Raw genomic sequence first — 10,594 nt, 5'->3', positions numbered from 1 at the left:
TGGGATATATATATCCCATAGAACATTACTCTGCAGTAAAAAAAAGAGATGGTTTTGTATCCTTTTGGGACAAAATGAGTAGAACTGGAGGTGTTTGTGCTTAGTGAAATAAGTAAAATTAATATGAAAAACACAACCAGATGGCTTCATTCATGTAGAATCAAGAGAACTGATACACATGAACTTTCAAAAACAAACAAACAAACAAACAAATAAAAAACACACTGAAGTGAACAAACTGTTTCCAAGACTTTGTAAGAACTATGGTGGTTATCTTTGGAATGTTGGAGGGTGGGAAACACAGAATTTTGTGTGTGGGGTGTGAAACGATACACTATAACAATCCTGTAGCCCACTGTTAATCACAAATAAAAAATAAAATTCAGAAAATTTTGCATAAATTCAGAGTGAATGTATCAACCCCTTCCATACAAAGTAGGTAACTTTAACTTCCTCACCTACCAGAGACACAATCTGGTCAAAATATAAAGGGTGAGAAGGAACTCCTTCTGGTCAGTTTCTCCAATGGTTAGTAGATTTTGGTCAGTTCATAAAGTTTCATACTGAGTATATCTTTGAAACCATGATCTGAATGTATCCAGAGTGGTGAGAAATTTTTCCCAGCTCGAGCACACACGTTACCATCCTAAAGGACCTGGGTTCAAGTTCCCATCTGCAGGTGAGAACTTCACAAATGGTGATAGAAGGCTTCAGATGTCTTTGCTTCTCCCTCTCAATATCCCTTTTCCTCTCAATTTCTCTCTGTCTTATATAATAAAAATAAATTTTAAAAAGGGGTAAAAAAATGGCCACCAAGAGTGATGAATTTGTAGTGCGGGCACTGGGCCCCAGCATTAACCCTGATGACAACTTAAAAAAAAATTAAAAGAAAGAAAGGAGAAGAAAGAAAACAGGTTACAATCACCAATGCAGCTGAAAGTCATCAATGGGATAATCTCATTGTTCTTCTCTAGAAACAAAGACAGTTCACTGGAGTCTTTATTCAAACCATTCATCAAATATTTCCACTCTCACAGTTGCATTCTTTTTATCACTGTCAACCCTATGGGAAAGTAGAAAAACAAAACAAAAGAACAATCAAACAAACTAGTTTTTGAGGAACTCAAATTGCATTGGCTAGAAATCCTGTCTTTAGCCTGATGCTTGCTTTCCCTCCTTTAGCCCTTATGAACTAATCACTGACAGGCCAGTGAAGAGCTTTTCCCCCTTCTAGACTTTAGGACGCTCTAACCCTATCCAACCTAAAATGCACTTGACTCTAGAACAGCTCACAGTCATTTGTGGTTGACTTCTGTACAGCTGAAATGTTCTTGTATGACTTTTGACTCCCTCCAAAACCTAAATACATTTGTCTCAGTAACAGCAGGGAACTGTTTTCAACTGATAATCAATGCCGGTTAAGTCCACGAATACCGGGCATGTGGACTGAATAAAAAAGTCTTTGCGGGAGTCAGGCAATAGGTAGCTCAGCCGGTTAAGCACACGTGGCACAAAGGACTGATTTAAGGATCCTGGTTTGAGCCCCCGGCTCCCCACCTGCAGGGGAGTCGCTTCACAGGAGGTGAAGCAGGTGTGCAGGTATCTATCTTTCTCTCCCCCTCTCTATCTTACCCTCCTCTCTCCATTTCTTTCTGTCCTGTCCAACAACAACAACGACATCAATGAAAAACAACAAGGGCAACAAAAGGGGAAAAAAAATCCTTGCATAAATGAACCCTTCCAACTCCAACCTATCCTGCCCAAGGGTCAGCTGCACTTAAATACAAACAAAATTTCATTACATACACTCATATCCACCAGACGATCACACAACATGGACGTGAGTTTTAGATAGGCTCTAGCCTTCTGAGAAAGCATCAAATGTCCAGTCTTGGATCTATAGAGAAGAGACTCGCTCTATCTTCCTGGGTGTCAAAATTGTTTCAAAACAGCAAGAATCCCCCCCCCCCCCGCCTTTAGATTGACACTGCTGTTTCAACTGCTCCTACACCACCAGTCTCTTCCATTCATTACAGAGTAGCTGGAGCTTCATTCTTGACTGACGATGTAAATCTCGACATTCTCCATCACTTTATCCCCACATGTAGTTATCTAAGAACATTAGTTTTGTCTTCAACAAAGAAGATCTGCTTTCTACTACTGGCTGACTTATTTATTCCTATTCTTATTATTTAATGTTTACAAGAACTCTGCTCAGTTCTGGTTTATGGTGATGCTGGTGATTGAACTTGGGACCTTTGATGCCTCAGACATGATAGTCCTTTTACATAACCATTACACTATCTTCCCAGCCCATGACTGAATCTTCTAATAAGACCAAATACAGATCCTCATTTGCCCCTAACCAACTTTCTATTTTTTTGTCTTCTGAGTGATTAAGTTTAAAGTTTTTGTCCTTTGAAATCAGCTAGACACAGAGATAAGCATATCTGGTTCAGCTAATTGACTAAGCCTCCCCCTGATAGCAAAAACAATTCCAGCTCTAAATCATTTGTCACTTGTCTAGGACTCAAATTAAAAGTGGTGGGGAATACCAGCCACTCTGTTGAGAAACTTATCTTCAGATTTAAATGCTTTTTTTCAATCTCTTTGTTTATTATTATTATTTAGCCTCCAGGGTTATTGCTGGGGCTTGGTGCCTACACTACAAATCTATTGCTCCTGTGGCTACTCTTCCTTCCTTTCTTTCTCTCTTTCTTCTTTTCTTTCTCTCTTCCTTCCTTTTTTCTTTCTTTTTTTGGATAGGACAGAGAGAATTTGAGAGGGAAGGGAAGATAGACAGGAGGAAAGAAAAGCAGACACCTGCAGACTTGCTCACTGCTTGTGAAATGACCCCTCCAGCAGGTGGGGAGCTGGGGGGGATGGGTTCCAACCCAGATCCTTGTTCCAGTCCTTGCACTTTGTACTGTGTGTACTTTATCCAGTGCACTACTGCCACGCCCCCAAAATCAATCTCTTCACACATTTAATTTTTTTAAAATTTTATTTATAAAAAGGAAACACTGATAAAAAACATAGGATAAGAGGGGTACAATTCCACACAATTCCTACCACCAGAACTCTGTATCCCATCCCACCCCATCCCCTGATAGCTTTCTTATTCTTTATCCCTTTGGGAGTACGGACTCAGGGTCATTATGGAGTGCAGAAGGTGGAAGGTCTGGCTTCTGTAATTGTTTCCCAGCTGAACATGGGCGTTGACAGGTGGATCCATACTCCCAGCCTGTCTCTCTTGCTTTCCCTAGTGGGGCGGGGCTCTGGGGGGGGCAGGTCTCCAGGACACATTGGTGGGCTGAATATGGGCCCCAGATCACATCAGATGAATGGGGTTTACAGTCAACAATATTTATACACCTTTCCCATATTTGAGAGCTACTCTCTTCTCTGATCCAGCTTTCAGGTCCTTTTTCCAGCCATGACATCATCTCCCCAGACAATAACTTGGATCCACCTGCATATCAGATTTCAGGCTCAGAAACAAACAAACAAACAAACAAACAAACAAACAAACAACCTAGTATAGTCATGGGCCCTTTGGAATAGAACTAAAATAGGCCTACTAGCTACAAAATGGAGCCCCTCCCCCCTCCCCCCAACTCATCATCTGAACTATTCCAGCCTTTAGGTTCATGATTAGTCAACAATTTGTTTGGCTTTACATGCTAACTCTTTTTTCAGCCACCAGGTTCCAAATGCTAAGATGATGCCAAAGTCTAAATTTTATTGTTGATCAGTATTAGGGAAGAGGGTAGGAATCTTTTCTTGGGAGTAACTTTATTTGGTTTGGCCCAGCCATTATATTTGAGTGTGTTTCTAGCCAGTCATAAGAAAATTTCCTTTGTTTCGCTGAGACAGACATTGGGCTAAGCAAGGACTAGGAGTTCTTCAAGGGCAAATTTCTCCAAGAATCTCCCCGCCCCTACACCACACCACTGCCAGTGTAAGGTGCATTTAATTGAATAAGATTAATTATTTTGTAACACATTATTTTGGGTATTTCTAGCCATGTTAGCATTTGCTCATCCTCAGTACTGAGAAAATAATTTGTACTCTGTCAATCTGATTCTAACTGAATTACAGAGAAACAAAGGGAACATTTCCTCTTGGAAGAAAATGCAGAAGAGAAACACTGTACAAAACAACAACAAAAACAAACACACAAAACCCCAAAACGAATATGTGGCATCTAGAGAAAACAAACAGATAAGATAAACATAAAAATGAGAAAATTTTGGGAATCGGGCGGTAGAACGCAACGGGTTAAGCGCAGGTGGCATAAAGCACAGGACCGGCATAGAGAACCCGGTTGGAGCCTCCAGCTCCCCACCTGCCCCGAGTCACTTCACAAACGGTGAAGCAGGTCTGCAGGTGTATATCTTTCTCTCCCCCTCTCTGTCTTCCCCGCCTCTCTCCATTTCTCTCTGTCCTATCCAAGAACAACAATATCAATAACAGTAACAACAACAATAATAACTGCAACAACAAAACAACAAGGGCAACAAAAGGGAATAAATAGATACACATATTTTAAAAGGAGAAAACTTTGGCCTATAAGATCAATTAGCAGCTACAAAATAAGGAAAGAGAGGATGTACATCTGGACAGCGAGGATATACATGTTCATTCACTTTTGATGATAAAAAACCCCCCTGATATTGTTATGATACAATTGTACTTCTATCAAAAAGATTTTGTAATATCAAAGAGAGAGCAGCACCATACTTAAGTGACAAGACAAAATTAATGAAAAGTCACCAGAAACAAGACCATTGTTTGTTGGTATGCTTCTAAATTCTGCTTAAAAGACCTTCTGTTTTGATCATCACATTAGGTTTGCTTGTATTACTTATGCTGTGGTCTATTTACATAATCATTGTTTTCATTGGTTTAATCCCCATTGGTTTGCGAGCTTTTCCTTCTCCCTACTCCCTATCCTACGTACTTCCTCTTCCTGATACTTCCGCCTCAGGAGATATATATATATAGGACAGGATTGTGATTAGAGCTAGCTAGCTTGCACTGCATCCCCGCTCGTCAATAAAGATTGAATTGCTTCTGAGCTCAGCCATGAATCCCTGGTCGTCTCTCTCCTGCCCATGAAGCTAGCCCAGCATTGTTTTTGAGATCTGGCTGTTTCTTCCCATCAGACAGTCATCCTGAGTTGACAATTTGGTAGTAATAATTATCCTTATACAGGAAAAAAAACACCCCCCCAAACAAACAAACAAACAAACAAAAAACAAAGTCAGGTGGCTTTTCTATGGACCACAGAAGAATCAGGACCAGGAATCCAGTAAACAGGGAGAAGTTGGTGGGTTGGAAGATGCTCTGGTAGGGAAACTGAGAGGTTGGTCAAAAAAAGTATAGAACAGATGTCAGGTGACTGGGAAGGTCTGGTCTAGCAGAGGTAAGGCCAGTTCAAATACAGGAACTGAGAAGGAGAACTGTGGGAAGTACTAACAATAACTGGGATCTTCTTTCATTGGAATTCTAGAGTGGGTTTGTGTAGGAATCATTCTTCCACCTCAGAACTTAGTTCTCCCATAGTTTAAGAGACTAAATCCGCCAGGTGAATTTTACCTACCTTTCAAGGGTAGTATCAATAGAGACTGAGTGAGTCAAGCCTAATCTAGAGTAGGAGTGAATAAAATCCATCTTGATGAGATTATTAAGGAAGTGACACAAGAAGGGTAACTTATGTGGGAACTCTCCTGCTTATATAACTGATGCAATGAACAAGACTTAGGACCTTACAAACGTCAGTGTAACTTTTCATTGGTTGTAAACAGAGGCAAGATGTGGTAATTAAGCTTAAATCTAAGAGGCAGAAGGACTACACTCTTTAAACTGTTAACCTGGAGAGTGTTTAGTAATGCTGGATACATTTCAGAAATAACACAGAGGAAGGGAGAGCAATGAGTGGATACTGATAAGGAGTAAGCTTTTGAAGGAAAACTTTAGATGAAAGAAAAGATTCTTTTACGATACTTGATGGTATGACTATGTTAATGATTTGAATTTTGAACTATTACAAATATGGAAACTAGAAGTTCTTGTCAGTTCTGGAAGTCCTCTATGATTGGGAGATAACTTCTGACTATGGGTATTGAAAACTGAGAAGTGCCAAACCTCAGGAAACATAAGAGAGAAGATTGGCAGAACTTTAAAATGAAGAAGCATAGTTAATAAATCATATTCAGAATCTCTTTACTGTCTTCTTAGTCACATGCCTGGTAGAATAATTAAACACTACATTGACTTCCTTATATTAAATAAATGTGCGTTTGTAGAAAAATTACTTATTATCTATAATCTGTCCATTATATATTACTAATATATTGCCATCTTTAATGAAGACAACTTGTATTATATGAAGATGAGGGTGAGAATTGAAACCACCAAACCTTTCCTATACCTTTGACATTGGGGAAAGAAAATACCTGTCCTCCTCAGTGTCTAGAGAACCATTAATTCAACACTACTGGTTCACTGGTGTAGTTTTCAAAATTTCAACAGTGTTATATCCTAAGTGTTTTCAGTATTTCACCTTGAAAGTTCTTGCTTTATTGTTTTCAACAATGCTGGCTTATTGTGCCTTAATGAATAATTATTGTCAATTTCTCCATGCATTAGAAAACCAACCTTCAGTTAAGCTTCCAATCCGTGGTTAATTCTAACTTTGCTTCCCTGCTGAGACTCTGCCAAACTTTTGGGGGAGACGATGTTTTCTATTAAGATGACAATTAATTATGTTGATCATAATTAAATCAATAAAAATGATGGCAAGTAAAATTTAGCCTTGTCTTATTATCAGGCTATGTTTGGGGTAATTGAGAAACCAAGAGAGGACAAAGCACTGAAGCTGTCTTAAATGTGTTGGGGGACAGGCTAGAAGAAGCTGGATTGTACACATAACCCAGCAGCATATTACCTAAGTGAACTACTTTGCCAAACCCTAAAGTATTTTTCAATCTTATTAGTGACTTAAGATTGATTTACAAAATTATGACAGGCATAATTCCACACCATTCCCACTACCAGAGTTCTGTATACCCATTCCCTCTGGTGGAAATTATAATAGTTCTCCCAAGGTTGTAGATATGGGTTGACTATTATTTCTATAAATATCTGGCCATATTTACATATATTTGCCCCTTTTTTTCCCTTGGTCCTGCCCTCTCTTCCCTTCCAAGTCACATAACATATATTACTATTTCAGAATGTCCATTCTTTTTTCCTCTTCTCTGGGTCCTGATGGAGTTAGAGTTCAGAGAGAGAGAGAGACCTATGGTAATCTTCCCCTCTGTGACTATGGACCAAAATTCTTCATGGGGTGCAGAAGGTGGGAGTCTGGCTTCTGTAATTGCTTTTCCATTGGACATGGGCATTTACAGGTCAATCCATAATCCCAGTCTGTTTATATTTTTTTCTAGTGGGGTAGGGGTCAGGAAAGATGATGTTGCAGGACACACTGGTGAGGTTGTCTGCCCAGGGAAGTCAGGATGGGATCATGATAGAATCTGCAACTTGGTAGTTGACAGGTGGCATGATATAAAGCAGGACAAAAGGATTAATGAACAGGAACCAAAAAGAACAGAGCAGATGAGAAAAGGGGTATTAGGATGGAGAGAAGCTAGGAAGTCTATTTTAGGTATGTTTTTAGAGGTCTGTGACTTTTGTAGCTTTTGCTTGAGTTTGATAGCTAACATTGAGGGGGACAAATACATTGGGAAAGTGGTGTCAGAGTTGAGAATAGGGCTACAAAGTTGGGTTAGGGCATAGAGTATTTCCCAATACTGAATAAAATCTATGAGTAAAGTTAAGTGTTTACTCCATCAACCTGAGCCAGGGCCAGTATATTCATATTTAGCAGAGGAGCCTGTGTAACCTCTGAGTCCTCCTTGGTCTGAGCTCACAGTTCCTGGTCACAGCTAGGAGAATTCTAAGCTGCACTCATTTCAGGACCAGTGTTTCTGGAGCAGCAGGGTAGGATGACCCAAACTTCCTTTGGAGTGTGGGGCAGTCCCTACCATTTCTAACCCCTCAAGTATTTTTAATAGAACAAATTACTTTATAACTTTCAAAATCATCCATAAATGATCAATTTGTGCTGTTTTCTTTAAAAAAATTATTACTTTCCCCCACATACTTAAAAGATAACTTCCAAGAACATCAGCTAGCCCATCATCATAGTCTTGAAAATGTATCATGTTCTTAGTCGTTTTGATGTAGGATTTTTCAAGAACCCAGAGCAGATGGTTTATTATTTATTTATTTATTTATTTATTTTGTTAGCAAATCACAGACAAGGTTGTCTTTGTTTTTGCTCTCAGATCCATTAATTGTGTGGCCCTTCTTATTTGCGAAGTCCCTCAAGAATCACAGAATAGTACATGTTTCAAATGCTGTGAGAATTCCTGAAAACCTTTCCTAATGGGTTTTGAATGGCATGTTTCTCAAACTGACCTTTACTTTGATGGAATATGTATGATATATTGTAGTGTCTACAGGCTCAATTTGAGAAGGACTGTGGGTCTGCTGATATTAAATCATATTTGGTACTTATGTACTGGCTTATGTCCCCTGACTTCATGTTCAAACCATATTCAGTATTAAGGGCTAGGTGGTGGCACACTTGGTTGAGCACACATGTTACAATGTACAAGGATTCTAGTTTGAGCCCTTAGTCCCCACTTGCTGGGGGGATAGCTTTGCAAGTGGTGAAACAGTGCTGTAGGTCTCTCTCTCTCAATTGCTCTCTTCCTTCTCAATTTCTGAGCTTCTCTAGCCAATAAACAAAGACTATATATGTTTATATATATGTATATATATATTTTGCTGAGTGGTGGCATACCTGGTTGAGCTCACATGTTACAGTGCTCAAGAACCTGGGTGCAAACCCCTGGTTCCACCTGTAGGGGGAGAGCTTTGCGAGTGGTGTAGGAGGGCTGCAGGTGTCTCTCTGTCCCTATCCCTCTCTATTACTCCCTTCCCTCTCGATTTCTATCTATATCCAATAAATAAATCAAGGTAATTAATATGAATTAATTAATTAACAAAAAACTTCACATATAGTCTGAAACAGTTTTTGAAGCCATATTATTTCATTCAAAAAGATAAAAGTTATCATTTAAGGGCATTACTATGATTTGCAAATAATGCTGAAACTGGTGTGTGTGTGTGTCTGTGTGTGTGCATGTGTGTGTATGGAGGTGCCACTGAATCTTCTATTGAATACAAATTTCTGGATTTGAGTACTCTTCACAAATTTGAATTTTTATCTTGCCACCCACTGTTAAGTGAAAGGCCAGATCTGCCGCTTTTTATGACATGATGTCCCACAGAAAGAACACCATGTAGTGGCTTATAAAATTTTCTTTCTTTTTTTTTTTTTTTTGCCATTTTTTTCCTTTTGTTGCCCTTGTTGTTTATCATTGTTGTTGTTGTTACTGTTGTTATTGCTATCGTTGTTGGATAAGATAGAGAGAAATGGAGAGAGGAGGGGAAGACAGAGAGGGGAGAGACAGATAGACACCTGTAGACTTGCTTTACCACTTGTGAAGTGACCCCCCTACTGGTGGGGAAATGGGGGCTTGAACATCCTTATGCTGGTCCTTGTGCTTTGTACCATGTGCACTTAACCCGCTGTGCTACCGCCTAGCCCCAATACATTTTTTTCTTACAAGTACCAATAGTAAATATTTTCTGCTTTTCAGACCAATTGGTTTTTAGTTCAACTTCACCATTTCACATAAAAGCAGCCACAGAAAATATTTAAATAAATGGACATGGCTCTTCCAATAAAAGTGTGTGTTAGTGTATATCCACAAATACATCTATCTATCTATCTATCTTCTTTCTTTAAAAAAAATTTTTTTTTTTAACCAGAGTACTGTTCAACTCTGGTTTATGGTGGTGCGGGGCATTGAACCTGGAACTTTGGAGCCTCAGGCATGAAAATCTGTTTCCATAACCATTATGCTATCTAACCTCCGCTCTATCTTCTGTCTGTCTGTCTGTCTATCTATCTATCTATCTATCTATCTCCTTTAAAAAAATCATTACTTCTCTGTAAATACTTAAAAGGCAGCTTCCAAGAGCTAGACCATCATGATGGTCTTGAAAAATAATGTTCTCAGTTGTTTTTGTGTAGGGTCTTTCAAGAACCTGTATAGATAATAGATACAGATATTGATATAGATACTTGTACTATTCAATTCTGTTTACTGGTAATTCCCAGGATTAAAACTGGGGTCTCTGAGCCTCAATCATGAAGGTCTGTTATGTAAAATATTCTGTTATCTCTTTGGTCTTCCAATAAAATTTTGTTTACAAGAAACAGGCAACAAATTTGAATTCTACCTGTAGGCTGTAGTAGGCCAATCTTTGAATCAGATAATTAGTTCCAGAAGGGGCACATGCAAACACTTTGCTTAGTGTCTAGTGTTCCTAAACTCTTGAGGAACTATTAAATATTTATCAATACACTTTGGGTCTTATATAATTTCTATTGATATATATATGTATATACATATTTCTTTTCCTGAAATTTAATGATTTATGCCATTTGAGG

This window comes from Erinaceus europaeus, chromosome 3 (assembly GCF_950295315.1).
Source record: "Erinaceus europaeus chromosome 3, mEriEur2.1, whole genome shotgun sequence".
Lineage (NCBI taxonomy): Eukaryota > Metazoa > Chordata > Mammalia > Eulipotyphla > Erinaceidae > Erinaceus > Erinaceus europaeus.
This window is presented reverse-complemented; position numbering follows the sequence as displayed.